We start from the raw sequence: 19257 nt of genomic DNA, 5'->3' as shown, positions 1-19257 counted from the left end.
TAAGGCTTTTTTCCATTTATCACGTGCATAGCGTCATTATTGCTAATTTGTAGTGTGTTAATCTCTAAGGTGGCGCTCACCAGATAATATGTACTTTTGAGAGAGTGACGTATGTAAGGTGAAGTAGTTCGCATTTAAAACATGCACAGTGGAGAGAATGTTTGCATACCTCTATGCTACATTAATGTAATGTGGATGATATTTCTTTTGGATATTGTACTTTTGGAAATTTTACATGATTTAAGCACACTGCTAACTAAAATGACTGCTCCCTTGTGTTAAAAAATCAGTCTGAATTAGTCTAAAGTACACTATACATAGCAGCTATTAAAATAGGGAAAATGAATTTTGCCAGACTAGACAATACCAGCTTCTGAAAGTGCAATGAATGAATTACCAAATATATAAAATGTAAAAAAAGTTATCGGCTCTTTTTTATACAATTGACCTCTGAAGTTCAGGAAGTGAAAATGACCAAGTAGAGCTAGCACTTTTTTGAAAGGTGCACATTTGAAGTAAGGCCAAGCTGTATACTCTATAGCCCATAGTACACCCATCAATCATACACCAAAATAAAGGGAATTAAAGGTTCTTTGCATTATACCTAAGATATACAAGGTCTTTTTTAAATAGCCAGTATAACCAGTGAGGAAAGCCGGGGACATTCTTTTTCTTTAAATTCCTAACCCTATGCAAAATGCGAAACTGTATAGCGCCACCTAAATAGGGTATTCGTCAATTATCCTATCCTCCATTGATGCATATGCAGAATTCTCTTAATCTCATATTTCTTTACATGTATGACTTTCTTCAGCCTATCAGTCATGCATGAAAACTGAAAAAAATAAAACAAACAAATAAAAATGCACAAAATTCCTCCTCAATAAAAGTAGTAAGCAACGTACGATCTGCTTCTTAAACATATATGCACTAAATAGCAGTTAAATAAAATTATTCAAGCTAAGAAATCTATCATTAACTGAAAGTCACATTTGAATGTAGGAAAATAAATCCGAGTGTTTTAATCGAAAAGACCGAAGGTGCTATGGTTGACGTTTGCCGCGTATGAATTAGGACCCTACATCCATTTAAATCAAAATATGAGTTTTCTCTAATACCATTTACAAATGAAGCTGGTTCTCGTGGGTATTTGTAATGTTAGATTTAATGGAATAAGATCAGTTATTGTTATTTATCCGGCTACAATTTAAAATAGAGTCTTCTGATTTGGTGCTCATTTAGTACTATAAAGACAATCGTTGGTAATATCTGCTGTCTAGATCACGATGCAAAGATGCAGACATGATGTATGTCCCATTTGTGTCTGCTTCTTTCAATGTCATTTAGATTAAGTTGCCTGGATGCCAATGTATTTTCATTGATTTTTGTCTTCGCAGTATCGCAATAAATAATTATTTGAAATCGACAATGTAACGTTGTCATTTGTACGTGCTTGATCCGCGTTTGACAGGTTTATTAAAAAAAGAGAATATTTTCACGGTGAACGATGCAAGACGAACATTTAGAATGGTAAATAATCACATCCACATATAATTATCACAGAACGATGCTGGACCACATCAAGTCTTTTGTTTGCATAATAGTTTTCCCATTTGCAAGAATGTAATAATGTCTACAATATGAAACTCATATATATTTCCTATTTATCTTCACTGAATTCTTATCAAAGTATATCTTTGATTTGTACTATTTCTTGATAAATTTCATATTCTTTTGTATAGCTCTTTTCTCAGCAGCCACGATAATGCATGATTTCATTAAACAAAATTAAGCAATACAATAAATATTTGAACCAATAGCCAATATCCTTTCAGAACATCAATCTCTCTTTTAACCAATAGCCAATATCCTTTCAGAACATCAACCTCTCTTTTAACCAATAGCCAATATCCTTTCAGAACATCAATCTATCTTTAGTATTTCTTTGGAATGGATTCGTTAGAGGTCATTTCGGGAGGTTGAAGCTGATACTGGCCCCGAGTAAGAGCTATTCTTGTACTTTCCAAGAGAAAGCCGGATTAATGGGTTATGAAAAGCTACTTTATTTTTTTTCAGGACAGAGTAACACATTCCCAAAATATTTCTGAGAAAAATATGAGAGCCAATTAATTTATCCGTATTTATTTTAGTAGATTATCACAACAAGCATTGAGCATCAAATACTACATTATAATGTATGCTTGATGTAACTCTCTAATACCTTTTGTCAGTCGGTCATTCACGAACTTGAAACAAGATGGGAATTTTCGTAAAATATTTGATATGTATTCGTCTCTTTTAAGCCGTTGAACTGGCCGTGATTATTATTTTTCTGTCTGTCTGCCTCCACACAGCTTATTTTTGGTTCAAAACATGGCTTCTTCTGATCGGAATACCAACAATGACTTATTAAACTATCTTTCATTAAATACAGTTTTTCTATTTAAAGACGTTACGCCGCATTCTCATTTTTTATTGTTGCTGCATAATTCTCTTTTTTCATTCCAGGTCATTTTTATTTCAGTTGTTCAGATATTCATTCTTATTTAAACAAAATTTGCAAAACACTACAAAAGTAATTAATACAATACAAAAGTACTCAATACAGTACAAAAGTAATTAATACAATACTACAAAAGAAATAAATACAGTACAAAAGTAATTAATACATTACAAAAGTAATTAATATCAAAATACAATACAAAAGTAATTAATACAATACAAAGGTAATCAATACAGTACAAAAGTAATTAATACATTACAAAAATAATCAATACAGTACAAAAGTAATTAATACAGTACAAAAGTAATTAATATCAAAATACAATACAAAAGTAATCAATACAGTACAAAAGTAATCAATACAGTACAAAAGTAATTACTATAAAAAATAAAGTAATCAATATAGTACAAAATTAATCAATACAGTACAAAGGTAATCAATACAGTACAAAATTAATTAATATCAAACTACAATGCAGAAGTAATTAATACAGTACAAAAGTACTTAATATCAAAATACAATACAAAATAAATCAATACAGTACAAAAGTAATTAATATGAAAATACAATACAAAAGTAATTAATGCACAGAAGTAATTAATATCAAAATACAATACAAAAGTAATAAATACATTTCAATAGTAATTAATATCAAAATACAATACAAAAGTAATCAATGCAGTACAAAAGTAATTAATATGAAAATGCAATACAAAAGTAATCAATATAGTGCAAAAAGTAATCAATGCAATACAAAAGAAATAAATACAGTACAAAAGTAATTAATATCAAAATACAATACAAAGTAATCACTACAGTACAAAAGTAATTAATATCAAAATACAATACAAAGTAATTAATACAGTACAAAAGTAATTAATATCAAAATACAATACAAAAGTAATCAATACAGTACAAAAGTAATTAATATCAAAATACAATACAAAATTAATCAATACAGTACATAAGTAATGAATATCAAAATACAATGCAAAAGTAATCAATACAATACAAAAGAAATAAATACAGTACAAAAGTAATTAATATCAAAATACAATACAAAAGTAATTAATACAGTACAAAAGCAATTAATATAATATAAAAGTAATTAATGCAGTAAAAAAGTAATTAATACAATACAAAATTAATTAATACAGTACAACAGTAATTAATATGAAAATACATACAAAAGTAATTAACATCAAACATGAAGTAATTGACAGACGAAAATTAAACGATATGCAATAGAAATCAGTATCTCTAAATCATATAGTATAACTTAAATTACAACTGTATGAGTCCAGTTCAAAACTTTAAACGCCTTCGTCAAAATCTGAATCATTCTTGAATATATGATAATTACAACAAACAAACAAACAAACACAACAAAGAAACAATATTATAAAGACAAAGAAAAGAAAGAAAGAAAAATACAATCACATTAAAAAGAAAAGGGAAAAAGTAAGTACATTATCATCAACTGACAAGTTGTTAGTTTTGACTTGAGGCATGGATTTGGCTTTCCTTTCATAAAGAAATCAATTGAAATTGACAAAAGTACGTGTTTCAGTAGTGCTCAGAAGAAAGACATTTAAAAATATTACATGGTATAGCTATTGTTATGTATTGTAATGGTGATGAATGTTTACAGTAATTGCGTTGTTATGGAATATTTGGGTGTGTATAGCTTTAGGCTGATTCCTAGGGCAGACCGGTACATGGTTGTCCCACTGTATTACGTGGCTGGAACAAACCAAAGTAAATTTAATGTGGAGGTCATCAAGATATTTTGTCAATATTTACCATAAAAGCCTTTGAGGTAATTTTCCGCTACGACAACATCATATTGACACATATTATGAAATATTTACGTTTAGGGCGCACCAGTTCAGTGCATGTTGGTATACAGATGTTTCATTGAACATTTACCAACACAGTATATCGTTTATATTCACTTATAAGATAAGTCCAATTGCAAACTGCACAGACCTAGATATGATGGCGCATGATGCCGTCATATCTTGGTCGGTGCATTTTGTTAGGAGTAATTAGGCGAATATATAAAAGAGACCCTCATATGCAGGTGCATTGTGCTAGGGCAGATCAGGATCTTTGTTGTTTGCAGTTTGACTCGACTTATAAACGAGTTGGTTTGTTTTGGAAGGCATGAATGCATTGATGGATGGAGGAATAATTTAACGGCACATCAGCACAGTACTGGCTATATATGACCGATTAAAAGTTATGTTCTAAAACTGTACCGATTCAAAATTTGGAAGCTAAACTATTTCAAATAAACGTAGACATATAGTTCTACAACATATGTTTACATTCTTTGATTTGGATCATGATTTTGTAAACGTAGCTTTAACAATTTTTCAGTCATATCGCGACGATGTCTGCAGTGTGGCAGTTTATAGTGATGTCTGCATTGGGGCATCATGCCGCAGACTTGTAGCATCATGTCCCATCCAGTCACATTAACCTGACACCAGGCCAAACAGTCCTAACACCAACCTCTTAACGCTGAGCGCCTAGCGAGGTAGCTGTTAGTATCATTCCTTTGAAAGGTAAGTACGGTGTCAACATTTATTATTATAAGCCGCATTGTTTTAAAGAAGAAAACAATTCTCTGGTGGTACAGCGTCATGAAAATTCTTGACCGAGTTAAAATAAAATAAAATACATTTAACGAAACTCTTCTATACGAAAGGATGGAAGCTGATGCGCTCGACCAAAATATGTTCCACTATCACTGGACACTAGCATGGAATGCGTTCAGGTCGAGGTTCTCGCTTCATTAAATATGCATGGGTCAGGCATGTGCGATCTGTACGCGATAGGAACAACAAAACTTATGGCAGTGATTTGATCTATATCAGGGATGCCAATCTCGCATGATGGGCTGGATGTTCCAAACCTTGTTTGTGGCGTCTTCATTCTGGCAAGTTCATCAAGAACTGTTTTCAACAGAGCATTTGCAAATGTGTTTTTAGCGGACTTAAATCTCAGAAAATAGTGAACAGCATTGAGCAAACTAAGAGTATCGACACATAGGTTAGAAGTTAAAGCTGCTAAATGGACTAAATCAAGTAAAACCATTTGAGACAAACTTTAAATGGACGAAATCAAGTAAGACCATCTGAAACAGCTGCTAAATGGACTAAATCAAGACCATTTGAGACAGCTGCTAAATGGACTAAATCAAGTAAGACCATTTAAGACAGCTGCTAAATGAACTAAATCAAGTAAGACCATTTGAGACAGCTGCTAAATTAACTAAATCAAGTAAGACCATTTGAGACAGCTGCTAAATGGACTAAATCAAGTAAGACCATTTGAGACAGCTGCTAAATGGACTAAATCAGGTAGGACCATTTGAGACAGCTGCTAAATGGACTAAATCAAGACCATTTGAGACATCTGTAAAATGGACGAAATCAAGTAAGACCATCTGAGACAACATCTAAATGGACGAAATCAAGTAAGACCATATTACTATCGATTTCATGCAGGTATATTTTGATGAAAGGTCGTTCAAGTTTGCTGGGCCAGCTAGTAAGTGGCTACCCCAAATGGTGTCGGCGAATTCCAACTTTTCGATAGGGAATTGACTCTGCCCCTACACCTCAACATAAATGTCCAAATATCAAAAATGGGGTGACAATGGTCAGATGAAACTAGTTAACTTCCGAGATCCAATGCGCATACCGTTACTGTCGCATTAGGCTATAATTTTAGGCGTATTGCACATGTGGTTGTGGTAGTTATTACCGTCACCTCGGGCTATACATTTTACGCTATTGAAGTAGTTTCCAAATACTTGCTACAAGGTAACATCGACGGTAAACTGACAAGTTGCATGATATGTAAATGCCCCCCCCCCCCCGTGATAACACTTTTCAACGTTGCATGATTAGTGTTTCCTTTTCGTGATAAATGTAAATTTTTAAAATACTTTATTTCTGATAATATTTGTATATGCCTATATGCAGGCCTGCTATATATTTTTCAATGAAATTATTGTATATTTGTTCAAGGGTTACTTGCTTATGCATTGTTATGATTAATTAAACGTTCATAATAAAGTGAAAATAAAAGCAATATGTGACAACACCAGATTACTTTGGTTTTATTTTATCAAGACAAATGCGGGAGGTCGTGGGTTTGAACTCCGGCCGAGTCATACCAAAGACTTCTAAAAATGGCACTAACAGCTGCCTCGCTAGACGATCAGCATTAAGAGGTAAATGTTAGGACTGGTCGGTTTGGTGTCAGGATAATGTGACTGGGTGAGACATCATGCTACATGTCTGCGGCATGATGCCCCAGTGCAAGAGATCACTTTAAACTGCGAAACTGCAGACATCGTAGCGACGTGAGTGGAAAATTGTTAAAGCTACATTAAAAATCTAGATCACACACACAGACGTTTATTCAGTGGAAATCCATGGTAATTGGATAACACATGTACTAACAATTAATTAGATAACTGAATACTTACAAAATCACCTTGAGGGCATTAGACCGGACTACGTGTCACCATGATGAATAACCATTCGGGATTGGCGTAGTTATTATGCAAGTGGCAGCAAACACCTGGCTAATCGTCTTTCATTTTTGTCTTCAAGAACGGTTTGAACAATGCAAGAGAGACAATATAAAACTATATGGAGCGCACACAAAAGACGGCAAGAATGGCATTGCAAATAAAAGTCGCGGATTAAATTCACACTTTTGTACTGGGGAAATGTCAAAAATGTAGCAGTTTTGGATGAGAGAGAATAAAACCATGCATGACTAAAAGTATTATAAGTTTTTATTTCATCTATAGGCATATTAAATGTACAAAGTAATTATTTATATAATTTATCCTATACATTTCACAGCGAAATCGTAGAAACCAGTCATTAAGATTTAAAAGAAAAAGTCTAAATATTTGTAACATCAAATGTTAATGCGATAATAGTTGTGGATGAGAAATACGAATGCTGACTACAAATGCAAGAAAATTAACACAGTAATTGGTTAGAAAGTGTAAAAGTGTGATTATTTTACACATTAAATTGTTAGAAAGAGTAAAAGTGTGAATATTTTACACATTAATTGGTTAGAAAGAATAAAAGTGTGAATATTTTACACATTAAGCGGTTCGAAAGAGTAAAAGTGACGATTTTTACAAATAAATTGGTTAGAAATAATAAAAAGTGTGAAGACTTTACACATTAATTGGTTAGAAAGAGTAAAAGTGTGAAGACTTTACACAATAACTGGTTTGAAAGAGTAAAAGTGTGAAGATTTTACACATTAATTGGTTAGAAAGAGTGAAAGTGTGAAGACTTTACACACTAATTGGTTTGAAAGAGTAAAAGTGAACATTTTACACATTAATTGGTTAAAAAGAGTGAAAGTGTTAATATTTTACACATTAAGCGGTTCGAAAGAGTAAAAGTGACGATTTTTACAAATAAATTGGTTGGAAATAATAAAAAGTGTGAAGACTTTTCACACTGATTGGTTAGAAAGAGTAAAAGTGTGAAGACTTTACACATTAACTGGTTTGAAAGAGTAAAAGTGTGAAGCTTTTACACATTAATTGGTTAGAAAGAGTGAAAGTGTGAAGACTTTACACATTAATTGGTTAGAAAGAGTGAAAGTGTGAATATTTTACACAATAATCGGTTAGAAAGAGTAAAAGTGTGAAGACTTTACACAATAATCGGTTAGAAAGAGTACAAGTGTGACGATTTTAGAAGCAGTTAACTTGACAGTAAGCAAACTAGTTAGTATTAATTTTCTTTCGAACTGTCGATGTCCTCACTATTATGAATTATTACCAGTGTATGACATACGAAGTTAGTATTAATTTTCCTTCGAACTGTCGATGTCATCACTATTATGAAGTTTATAGAGGATATCAAATCGGTAATGATCTAATATTGAATTTATGAAACGAGTTAAATAAAGTCCAGCTTTAGCGAGCCTTGGCAAGCAAAAGCAGGGCATTATCCAACGAGTTTCATAAATTAAATATTAAATCATTACCTATTTTATATTCTTTTCTCACGTAGTTTTTATTTCAGTGGAAGTTATTTAGATAAAAAGAAGAATGAACAATTTCGTTCATTCTGACAGACGGTGTACCTTTCATTTATTTTACATAAAATATTGTCCCAAACAAAGTTGAACTAGTAAAATTATAAATCAAAGAACAAGCATCCACCCGAATAAACAACAGTTTAATACGAAAAAAATCATTTTATTTTAAACAGAATGATTAATGCATTCTATGTCACATTGTTTGATACGGTACACAACAGGCCTAGAGTACATGTTTACCCTAAAATGTCACTTTCACAATTAAACATTACATTGATGCGATTTGATTGTGGAAATAGGATTACTAGTTGCGGAAATTCCCATATTTGCTGTAATGTATTTGTGACCAGATATTTGCAGTATTTGATTTGGAGCAGTAGACTGGACAGACGACGTAAATACATTTCTTTTTTAGACGGATTTGCATCGCATATTTACTGCGTAAATATGATGTGATTGGATCAAGTTCTGTCATTTGGGAGTCCAATTTATGTTCACATTCTTCTGTGAACAGAGGTGAATTTATTTACCTCTGTAAGTTAACATTTAAACCGCGTCTGTGTATAGGGTGGATTCTATGTCGCAGATATACCGCCACCTCCACCCCCACCCCACACACCCGCTATCAAATGAGCAATATCCTTAGTTTTGCTTCTTGTTGTTGCTCTTTTCTTGGAGTTTGACGCCATTTTTCTTAGAATGATATTATTATACATGACATAATAAATCCCTGTGGGGGTAAGTTGTCCATATTCAAACAGATGAGATAATTTTTCTCAATTTCCTTTCGCGAGTCGAGTTGAAAAACGGCCACCAAAATGTCAATTGAAAATAAAACTTTTCTGAAGGCGGGGGTAAAAAGTAGTTTCCCACGTTCTCAGCCAATCAATAAAGAGAATACTGCACATAATTTCATGGGCTTATTTGGACCAATCAGAATCAGATCAAATGATATGTTCACATGTTATAATATCAAAATTATCAACCTGCACATAATATAGGCAAAGTCTACTGACTGTGTGATAAACATATCTATGCCATAGGAAGGCTGTATTAATTTTCTTTCGAACTGTCGATGTCTTCACTATTATGAATTATTACCAGTGTATGCCATACGAAGTTAGTATTAGATTTCTTTCGAACTGTCGATGTCCTCACTATTATGAATTATTACCAGTGTATGACATACGAAGTTAGTATTAGATTTCTTTTGAACTGTCGATGTCCTCGCTATTATGAATTATTACCAGTGTATGCCATACGAAGTTAGTATTTGTTTTCTTTCGATCCACCGATGTCCTCACTATTATGAATTTTACAGGGATATGCCATAAGAAGGCAATACTTGTTTTCTTTCGAAGTGTCGATGTCTTTAATATTATGATCTATTCTGATTTTACTTGATGGATTCATGGAGTAAGAAAAAAGAATTTTGTAAACGTTATGAGTAATTTTTGTACTGGTTGGCTTTGAAAATTACATTAAATTTGCTGACCTGGCTTTTGATGTATTGGCTTCTATCTTTTGCAAATCCATACGAATTCCCTGTGCAGTCATTCGTAAACCTTTGTGTTTTCTTAGATCTCAGAGACGACAGTATGGGTAAGGTTTTACCGTGTGTGTGTGTGTGTGTGTGTGTGTGTGTGTGTGTGTGTGATTGTGATTGTGACGCATTAGATGTTAAAATAATCACGAGATAAAGGAAGGAATTAACAGTGCAACCAACCTTTTGCCTCGGACGCTTAGCAATACTGCAAGTAATTCATTAATGAAATTAAAAGTAAAGAAAGAGGCTATGAAAAGAAAACGTTGGTATGACGAAGACCGTTATACACTAAAAGTTCTTCATAAGACACATCGTGAATAAAGAGCATACCCTTCCAAGTGACATCCTTTCGGGGATTTATAATATTATCAAGACAACTATGACAAGAAAGGAAAGATCAAGAAAATTGGTGAAAAATAAGTGAACTCTACACAGTCCCCAATTTGGACTATAACTGTCACAATGAACTAAAACCTAAATAATTGCTGTTTTCATTCTTGTCCATGTCAAATGATATTTAATTTGATCGTTCGTGGTATTACACATCTTTCAGCTTTAAACTTAGATGATTTCTTTCACATACAAGTATAGAATATATGCAAAAGCGGAGACAAACTATGCATTTATTAGTCTCGGATACTTACCTGCACTAAATAAAAATGACTCTAGGTTACAACAAGTAAAATTATTTAATTTTTTTACCAAATTTTACATAAACAAAAAGGCCATGCATGATCTTGGTTTTTATTTGTTATAACACAGAGAGCTATACTCCAAATCTGGGTCAGACAACAGTAACATACTGCTTCTTGCAGACAGTGTAATACTGCTGTCTATATTCCCGTCAGGCTTCAAAATTAGTTTTAACCATTTGTCTGATTTTTGCAGGAACTGGAGACTAAACATTAACTCAGAAAAATTACAAGTTGTGATATTTAGAGGTAATATGAAGTTCAATGACAAAGTATCTTTATATTTTAGGCAAACGTTGTTACAAGTTGGGAATTAATGTCCATACATTGAGATGATAGTTACTGACAAGAGTAAAGTCAAAGTCGTATCTTCCATGGTGCAAAATAAAGCCATATGCTTGTGATTATTGATACGCCAGCTAACATTTTATTACATATGTATTATAGTATATCAGAACAAATATCCCTGTACGGAGGAGAATTTTGGGTTGTATTAATATGAGACATACTAATCTATTTTTAAATTAAGGGGAAATGATCGTTCATTTGCACTACTATTACGATATCCAAACCTGTTTTAGATTTGAAACATCAACAACAAAACAATAATATCAAAGCAAAACATCCAGTAACCTGTAGTAGTGTGTGGCAATATGCCTCTAATATGTCTCTAATGCCTCACTTTGCATTATCAGCAGTGCGGCCACGTCGAAATGTGACTATGTTGCCTCTATCGGGAAGTCTGTGTTAATAGTCCACATATTTAACACTAATGTAGTTTTATGGCCTCAAGGGGAGCTTAAAACTGAGGCTATACAATGTGCTTTTATATTCACACACAAAAATGACCATACGACCTCAAGGGGAATTGAATATTGAAGGGATAAAATGGTTTCAAAAAGCTCACAATGGCTACATACGGTAATTCTATGTGAGAGTGTTGATAGGCTTAAAATTAACATTACTACGGCCTCAAAAGGAATTACATATTCGAGCTATAATTGGTAGCTTTAAAATGGCTCTATAACCTCAAGGGAAACCGAATACTGGACTATAACATGTTTTCAACATTGCTATGGGTACAAATATGACACGTCGGATAAACCATAAATGAACATTAGACCGTAAGTTTGAAATATGAAGTTTGGGATAAAAGGGGTATTCAACTTTATCACATATATTTCACTTTAGTATGTCACTATGGGTACTAGGGGAATGGTAATCTTAAAAATCAGTTTTCCATTGGTACCTATAGATTTTTAAACTTTTATTTTAAAGCAAAAGTAACATTGTACAAGAGGATTGGTAAATGGTAATGTTTAAATTACATTCACCAACCAACACATTCAATTATCAACTTACACGCAGTTTAGAATGACCAACTGAGTCATATACCGACCAGTATCTACAATTACTAAGCAACAACTGTCCAACACCTACACTTACTGACCAATACACCGTTTTGATTGGCGAACTTACGAACCAACAGGTCGTCTGGAATGACCAACAAGTACTCTTAATAACTAGGGTGACTTTATACGGTGGAACTCTCCCTCGTCGCTGTCTTGGCCTGGAGTGAAATGATATCCATACAAGGCATATCTTTCCGCGAAATGGTCTTACGAAAGCTCATGGGTACTTTTGGTTCATTATTGTCGCGTGGCTTCAAACGCGATATCAGGTTCCAAAGGTCTAGTACAGGGCTGACCGTCTCGTGTGATTTTTTTTTTGGACACGTTGGAACTGGAAAGTCTTTTGATTAATAGTTCCGTTGACGGCAACATTGCCAATGATGCCAATAAAGAAATGTTAAATCAGTTGATCTTGAAAGACATAATCTTCGGTCTTGGTTTGGAGTCCAGTGGTGTTGGATTCCCCTTGTCATAGAGCATATTTGGCTACTGTTTTGATTAGAACTTTTCGTTTCCAACTGTAGGTACAACTTCCACATGATGGACTTAGAGTCTGACTTCTTTGATGTTAGTTTTGTTCTCGTTGACGGTCGTTCAGTGCAACATTGTGGTCTGCTTCATCACACAATCATATACGTGTGGTTGACATTGCCCAAGGCGTGTGTTCTTGTTTTTTTTGTATGTCAGGCGTATCTTGGGGAGCATGGTGTTCTTTTCGGTTTGGATCAATACATTTTTAATGTCATTTTTAAAGCGTTTTGAGACATTGTTGGTCAGTGCCAATATTTTGGACAATTTTGTTTCTCTGCGTGAGGACAACATATCTTAAAGAATGTTTCAAGCGTTGCTACCGTAAAAAATGCTAATTTTTAAACAGGATATTCAATACAGCTGCTGAGCACAACAGTGCAGCTTGTGCGTATATATTCATAGATGGATCTACCGACGGCATCGCTTACGATAGTAGAGCGGCAAGGTTGTGCTGGATCACTAATGCAGCAGGGCACGTCATCACTCTGGTCGCATGGTCCAGCATCTCATTCAGCTTGGTGATAATGCTGTTTCAGAGTTGGAACTCTTTCTCCGTTTTACAGTAGATAGCAGTACCCATTTGATGGTATATTGGAAATGGAAAGTCGCACAGATTTCTCACAGACAATCTGATACATTGTTCTCAGGGGTCTACGTACGATTTGGTGGACAGACAATTGTATAGTTTTGTGGGAGTCGAAAGTTTTTACACGTAAATCTTGAATTTCCTTTCTCTCTTTTATTTCAATACGTCAAAAGTCTACCACGATAGTAAAATGTGATTCCTTTCACTTTGCATTTGGTATGAAATTGTCCTATCTTATGTCCGTACTGGTAGTCGTAACGTTTAGTTTGCATTTGGTATGAAATTGTCCTATCTTCTGTTAGTACTGGTAGTCATAACGTTTATATTTAACAGTGGTATGAATAGTCTCCTGACTCTGTTGGTCAGTCCACGATCCTAAACGTTCCTATTCAGTACAATGGTGGTTGTTGCGTCGGGGTTCTCCGTATACGCTCTAATCGCCACGATAACACTGGTTAAAACGTATGATCCTGGTCATTGATGATCGGTATGATACTTTGTTTAATGGATGGGAGTTGACCAATCGATAAGACCTTTATGCGTTTTCCTCTGCCTGAAGGAGGTAAAACGTGTGTCATATGAAAGGCAGCGTATCTGTCCATTATGCAAAACTCATATTTTATTTGTTGGACATGTTGAATGCTGTCTACCATTTTGGAAGACGTTACTTCCCCAGGTGTAATAAATCTGACCCAAAACAGGACATTTTAAAATGTAGATGATACAAGTATGATTTGAATAGAGTTATCTTTCTCTCCATATATGTAGAGCTCCCTACCCAATGTAGTTACACAGTGCCATTTGAAAACAGATTAACAACAAAATTTATATAGAAACTTCAGACTAATCCTGATGAGATAAAAGTGAAGATACCTGTTATGTCTGTCGAAAAGAAAACAATTTTGGGCTCCAGAGTGTCCACAACGTCAAATAAGAGGAACCTCATAGACAGGAGGAAGCAGGTCCAAGAAAATATATACCTCTTATCATTGTTAAGGAAAGGGTAAATGGAAACGAAAAATGAACCCAATGAATGATCTTTCAGGAGCAGAAGAAAATTCCATTGAAGACATTCAAAGAAAGATAAGCAGAATAAACAAAAGAAAAGCCGATCTAGGTGAAGAAATTTAAAAATGCAAGAGAGTTAAATGAAAAACAAACGGACTTATGGGATACGTGTTTTAAAATTTCATTATGGTTCCTATTCACGAGAATATACCAAACACGTAGGTGTAATTATGTCTTGATTTGTATTTTCATTAGGATATTTACAAAGACAAACATACGCAGAATTGTTTTGTGATGGGATCTATTTTGTTTGAATTGTCAACTGTGAGCAGTATGTCTATTCTGAGAGATCTCGGTGGCCTTGAAAATGAAATTTGGGTTTTGAATACAAAATTATGGGATGGATAACATAAGCTGCAACTAAGCTCTAAAAATTGTCCAACTGCTGGTGTAGAGGTAGTGATTGCTGCCGATGCAGGCGTACTAGTGGTTGTCAATGTATTCATGCAAGGTTTTGAATTCTTGGATTCTGAATGTCTCTTTCTCTTAATCTTCGCCAAAGAAGTTTCATACATTTCTCTCAGATGTTTTAACTCCGTTACACTCCTGTGACAAAATAACAGTTTTGGCGTTCATTCCCTTACTTCGGACTTCTGTTCACTGTTTAACGTTTTCATCTGCTCTTGTTGCTTTCTCTTTTCTTCTTATTTTTGAACAAGTGTCTGTTCGTCGTTTCTGGCGTTGTACAAAGCCTGTAACTCTTCATTCTGTTTCTTTTAAAATCTTCATGGGATAAAAAAATTGAGAAGGAGGCGATACCAGCACAATATCTTAGGAAGAAAACAAAATTGGACCCACCCATCCAAACTGAAGTCATACTCCTCTGGAATAATGCTAGCTACATGTTTCAAGGCCTCCCAGTTCTCTCAGAAGACAGACACACAACACGATCATTTTCAGCATTTGTTTTTTTTGTGTGTGTGTCTTGCACAAATAAAACGTACCCCTCTCATTGATGATGTATGTGTGTGCAAATATGGATATGCTTCTGATAGTATGTAAGTATGTTTGTATGTATAGCATGTTTTCACGCAGGTATGTTTTGTGAATACTCGTACTCTTCGTCTTGGTTTGTAAGTGAATGTTCTGATCAGTCAAATGGCGTGTTGGTTAGTACGTGTGGTGATCAGTCAAAAGGCGAGTTGGATAGTACGTGTGGGTCATTGTAAGGAGATGAGTGGATACTGGTCAACATGTTAGTAAGTCTATGTGTTGTTCAGTCAAACCGGGGTTTTGGTTAGAAAGTGTAATTATTGGTCAGCTAAAACGGCGTCTTGCTTAGTAAGTGTAAATGCTGGTCATTACATGACTGGGTGCTGGCCAATCAGACCGTGAGTTGGTTAGTGGGTTTTGGTGTTGGTCAGTAAATACAGTTTTAAAATTACAATTCCATAGGTACGCATATTGTCATTTGTATAACAAGGTATTGGTACAAATGGAGATCTCATATTAATCTTTGGGAAAGCTATTGTTCATTTTTAACATAACTATTCAATATGTACACAAAATGTCATACTAAAGTTAAACCTATGGACTAAAATGTTAAGTTTCCCGTTTACCCCCAATCGGCGACTTAATGTTAATTTCCGTTACCCAAAGTGTAACATGTGGACCCATGATGGTCTTTTTAGAACAATTTTTAAACCATCAAGTATAGCCTAAATGTTAAAGCGCCTGAGTCCATAGGGCCACATACATATCAAGCCTGCGGACTTTTGTGCATGGAGGATTTAGAGCCACATGTCAGCATGGCTGCCCTAATTTTAATTCTCACTGAAGCGAGAGTTGTTGTTGTTGTTGTGTGTGTGTGATGTGATTTTTGAATTTTAACGTAACTTTATCAGTTTTTCAGTCATATCCACACAATGTCTGCAGTGTGGCAGTTCATACTGATGTTTAGCACTGGAGCATCATGCCGCAGGCATGTAGCATGATGTCCCACCCAGTCACATTATCCTGACACTAGTCCGACCAGTCTTAACACTAACCTCTTAATGCTGAGCGCCAAGCGAGGCAGGTGTTAGTACCATTTTTTTAAAAGTCTTTGGGACGACCTCCCGCATCCGAGGCGGACGCTCTAACCACTAGGCCGCCGGAGCGGTGTTTTGTTTTTGTAATGGGGTTTAACGCCATTTTCAGCACAAGATAGGCTATACATGGCGGCCAGTATTAATGGTGAAGGAAGAACCCGGGAAAACCCCGGAAAGAACCACCGATCCATGAGAAGCTACCGGCAAGCGATCCGTAACGGTGAGCGCTTTAGACCACTCGGCCACTCGGGGCCCCCATTGAAGCGAGAGAGCCAATTTTGTGGCCATATCGCAACAAATTACTACTAACCTCTGTGTTTTCGCTGGATTCCGATTATATCATTTACCTTTAGATTTAATTCATCAGCTAATAAAATACCAATTTAGGCTGTCTAACTCATGGAATTATGCATCATGCTGACACTAAATATTCACGCCGCAATAAATAACTCTGAACATACATTATGTGCTAAACTCTGTAGATACTGACAGCGATGTTTTGTATTAGTACTTCGCCTAATATTTAATTCAACACAGTTAAGATCGAACTACAAAGACAGTGCATCAGCAGATGGTACTCGACAAAGTAAAACCCACACATTTCTGATATGAAAACTAAATATCAGTTCTGCAGTGACCTCTCCAACATACAAAAATCGTTGAGGTTTTGAAAGCATCGTTATATTGGCGGATTATCTGTCACAGTTCAGACATTGAGACTGGTGGATGTAAATGGAATATGTAAATGAAAATCTTTTAAAAATGTCTGACCTTGTCAGTTATCTCGAATTAGGTATCTAACATCCATTGACACAATCAGTAAGTCTTCAAAGTGTGTAAATATATCTGCATCGCAGTCATAAAAGCTATCTTCCCTGCAACCATTATTTGATATGTTCTTCTTCATAAAACAATACACAATCATTACTAAGTAGGTCATACTACTTGTATATGATGGCTTAATTAAAGTATCTTTGAGTATACGGTTACATTTGAGTATACTGTTATATTTGAGTATACTGTTACATTTGAGTATACTGTTACATTTGAATATACTGTTACATTTGGGTATACTGTTATATTTGAGCATACTGTTACATTTGAGTATACTGTTACATTTGAGCATACTGTTACATTTGAATATACTGTTACATTTGAGAGTACTGTTATATTTGAGTATACTGTTACATTTGAGTATACTGTTATATTTGAGTATACTGTTACATTTGAGTATACTGTTACATTTGAGCATACTGTTACATTTGAGCATACTGTTATATTTGAGTATACTGTTACATTTGAATATACTGTTATATTTGAGAATACTGTTACATTTGAGTATACTGTTACATTTGAGTATACTGTTACATTTGAGCATACTGTTACATGGCTCATGACTTTCGTTGACTTTGATGATGTACCTTTTCTACAATAAAGAACTGCACTGAACTGAATTTGAATACACGATCCTCAACCCTAAAAGCTATCTGTTCTCATCACTGACACCAGTGTGATTTCCGTTTTGCCTGTCACCTTTCCTAGGGGGGAGAGATATTGTCATAAAGAACAATCTGTCTTTAGACAGTGTACCTTTAACTCTTTGTGAATATTTTATTGCTTAATACATATGTAAACTATGAACCAAAATACCCAGAAATTTGAACAGTTTATCGGTCTTGTCATGAACCATTCTGGACATGTTTCGCTGTAGATAGGTAAGTAAGTATATAGATGAATACATAGATATATAGCTAGATATACGGATACAGCAGTACAATAGTATCTGCTTCACATGTATATTAGTTCTCGAATAACATTGTAAATCTGTACAACAAAATGTACAGGTAAACATATACAAGTAAATATGTATATACATTAACTACAGACTGTCACTTTGGTAACGCAAATTTCTTCGGTGTTTCCAGTCAAACAAGTCAGGTTCATGTTTTCATACATAATTATCTCATCACGGCTCAGCTAATATGAACCCGGAAAATATTACACAATCTAGGATGGCATAGTGGGTCAGTGTTTCTTTCTGTAATTAGGTAGGTTGTATAGGGGACGATGAGCGTGTTTCGACAATGATAACATTTATCGTGCGAGTCCTGAGCAAAGGTAGGCATATTTCAGTTTTGAATATTTGCTTCTTTCCTTCCTTCTTTTTGTTCTTTCTTTGTCCATTCTGATATGCTTTTAGCACATTTCTGGCTTGCAAGTGTTTTGTCTGCCTAAGTTCACAAGACGTTAAAATGGATTCAGTCAGGTCGTATAACCACGGACTTGTACATACATTTATGTACAAATCCCGCATAAAACTGAACATGAGTTTGAGATTGAGTGTCTACGTACATCCAAACCATTTTACTCCACATATATCCAAACTATTTTACTCCAAATACATGCAAACAGTTTTACTCCACATACATCCGAACCATTTTACTCCACATACATGCAAACAATTGTACTCCACATACATCCAAACAAATTTACAATATTCATACTACATGTAAAAATAATGTTGCAGGTCCGAACCTAGAGTATTGTCGATATATATATATATATATATATATATATATATATATATATATATATATATATATATATATATATATATATATATATATATATCTGCTCTCTAGGAGCTTGAGTAAACTGGTATCTGCCATGTAACTTTAGTTTCCTTTATAGAATTGTGATATGTGAAGCGCCCTTCTTTAATTAATTGCTTTGCTCTGGATATCGGGCATTTGATTTTTAGTGTGAAGAAGCTTTAAATTAATATACATT

At 34.4% G+C, this 19257-nt stretch overlaps 1 protein-coding gene across 4 annotated transcripts in view; it reads left to right on the top strand.

Moving 5' to 3' along the window:
* The window catches only part of LOC149787357 (carbonic anhydrase 2-like), a 134497-nt gene that overhangs the window by 43132 nt on the left and 72108 nt on the right, over nucleotides 1-19257 (top strand). Inside the window, exon 1 of one of the 4 annotated variants that reach the window (XM_089977927.1) lies at nucleotides 18487-18585. The exons of the other annotated variants lie outside the window; for them this stretch is intronic. The gene's annotated coding sequence lies outside the window, so the exon portion shown is untranslated. Of the gene's footprint in view, nucleotides 1-18486; nucleotides 18586-19257 lie in introns of those variants that run through there. 4 annotated transcript variants of the gene reach the window in all.

This window comes from Sinohyriopsis cumingii, chromosome 12 (genome assembly GCF_028554795.1).
Source record: "Sinohyriopsis cumingii isolate HCF-2022 chromosome 12, ASM2855479v2, whole genome shotgun sequence".
In the NCBI taxonomy this organism is placed as follows: Eukaryota; Metazoa; Mollusca; class Bivalvia; order Unionida; family Unionidae; genus Sinohyriopsis; species Sinohyriopsis cumingii.
The sequence above is the reverse complement of the archived record's forward strand: the minus strand, read 5'-3'. Positions and strand labels throughout refer to the sequence as shown.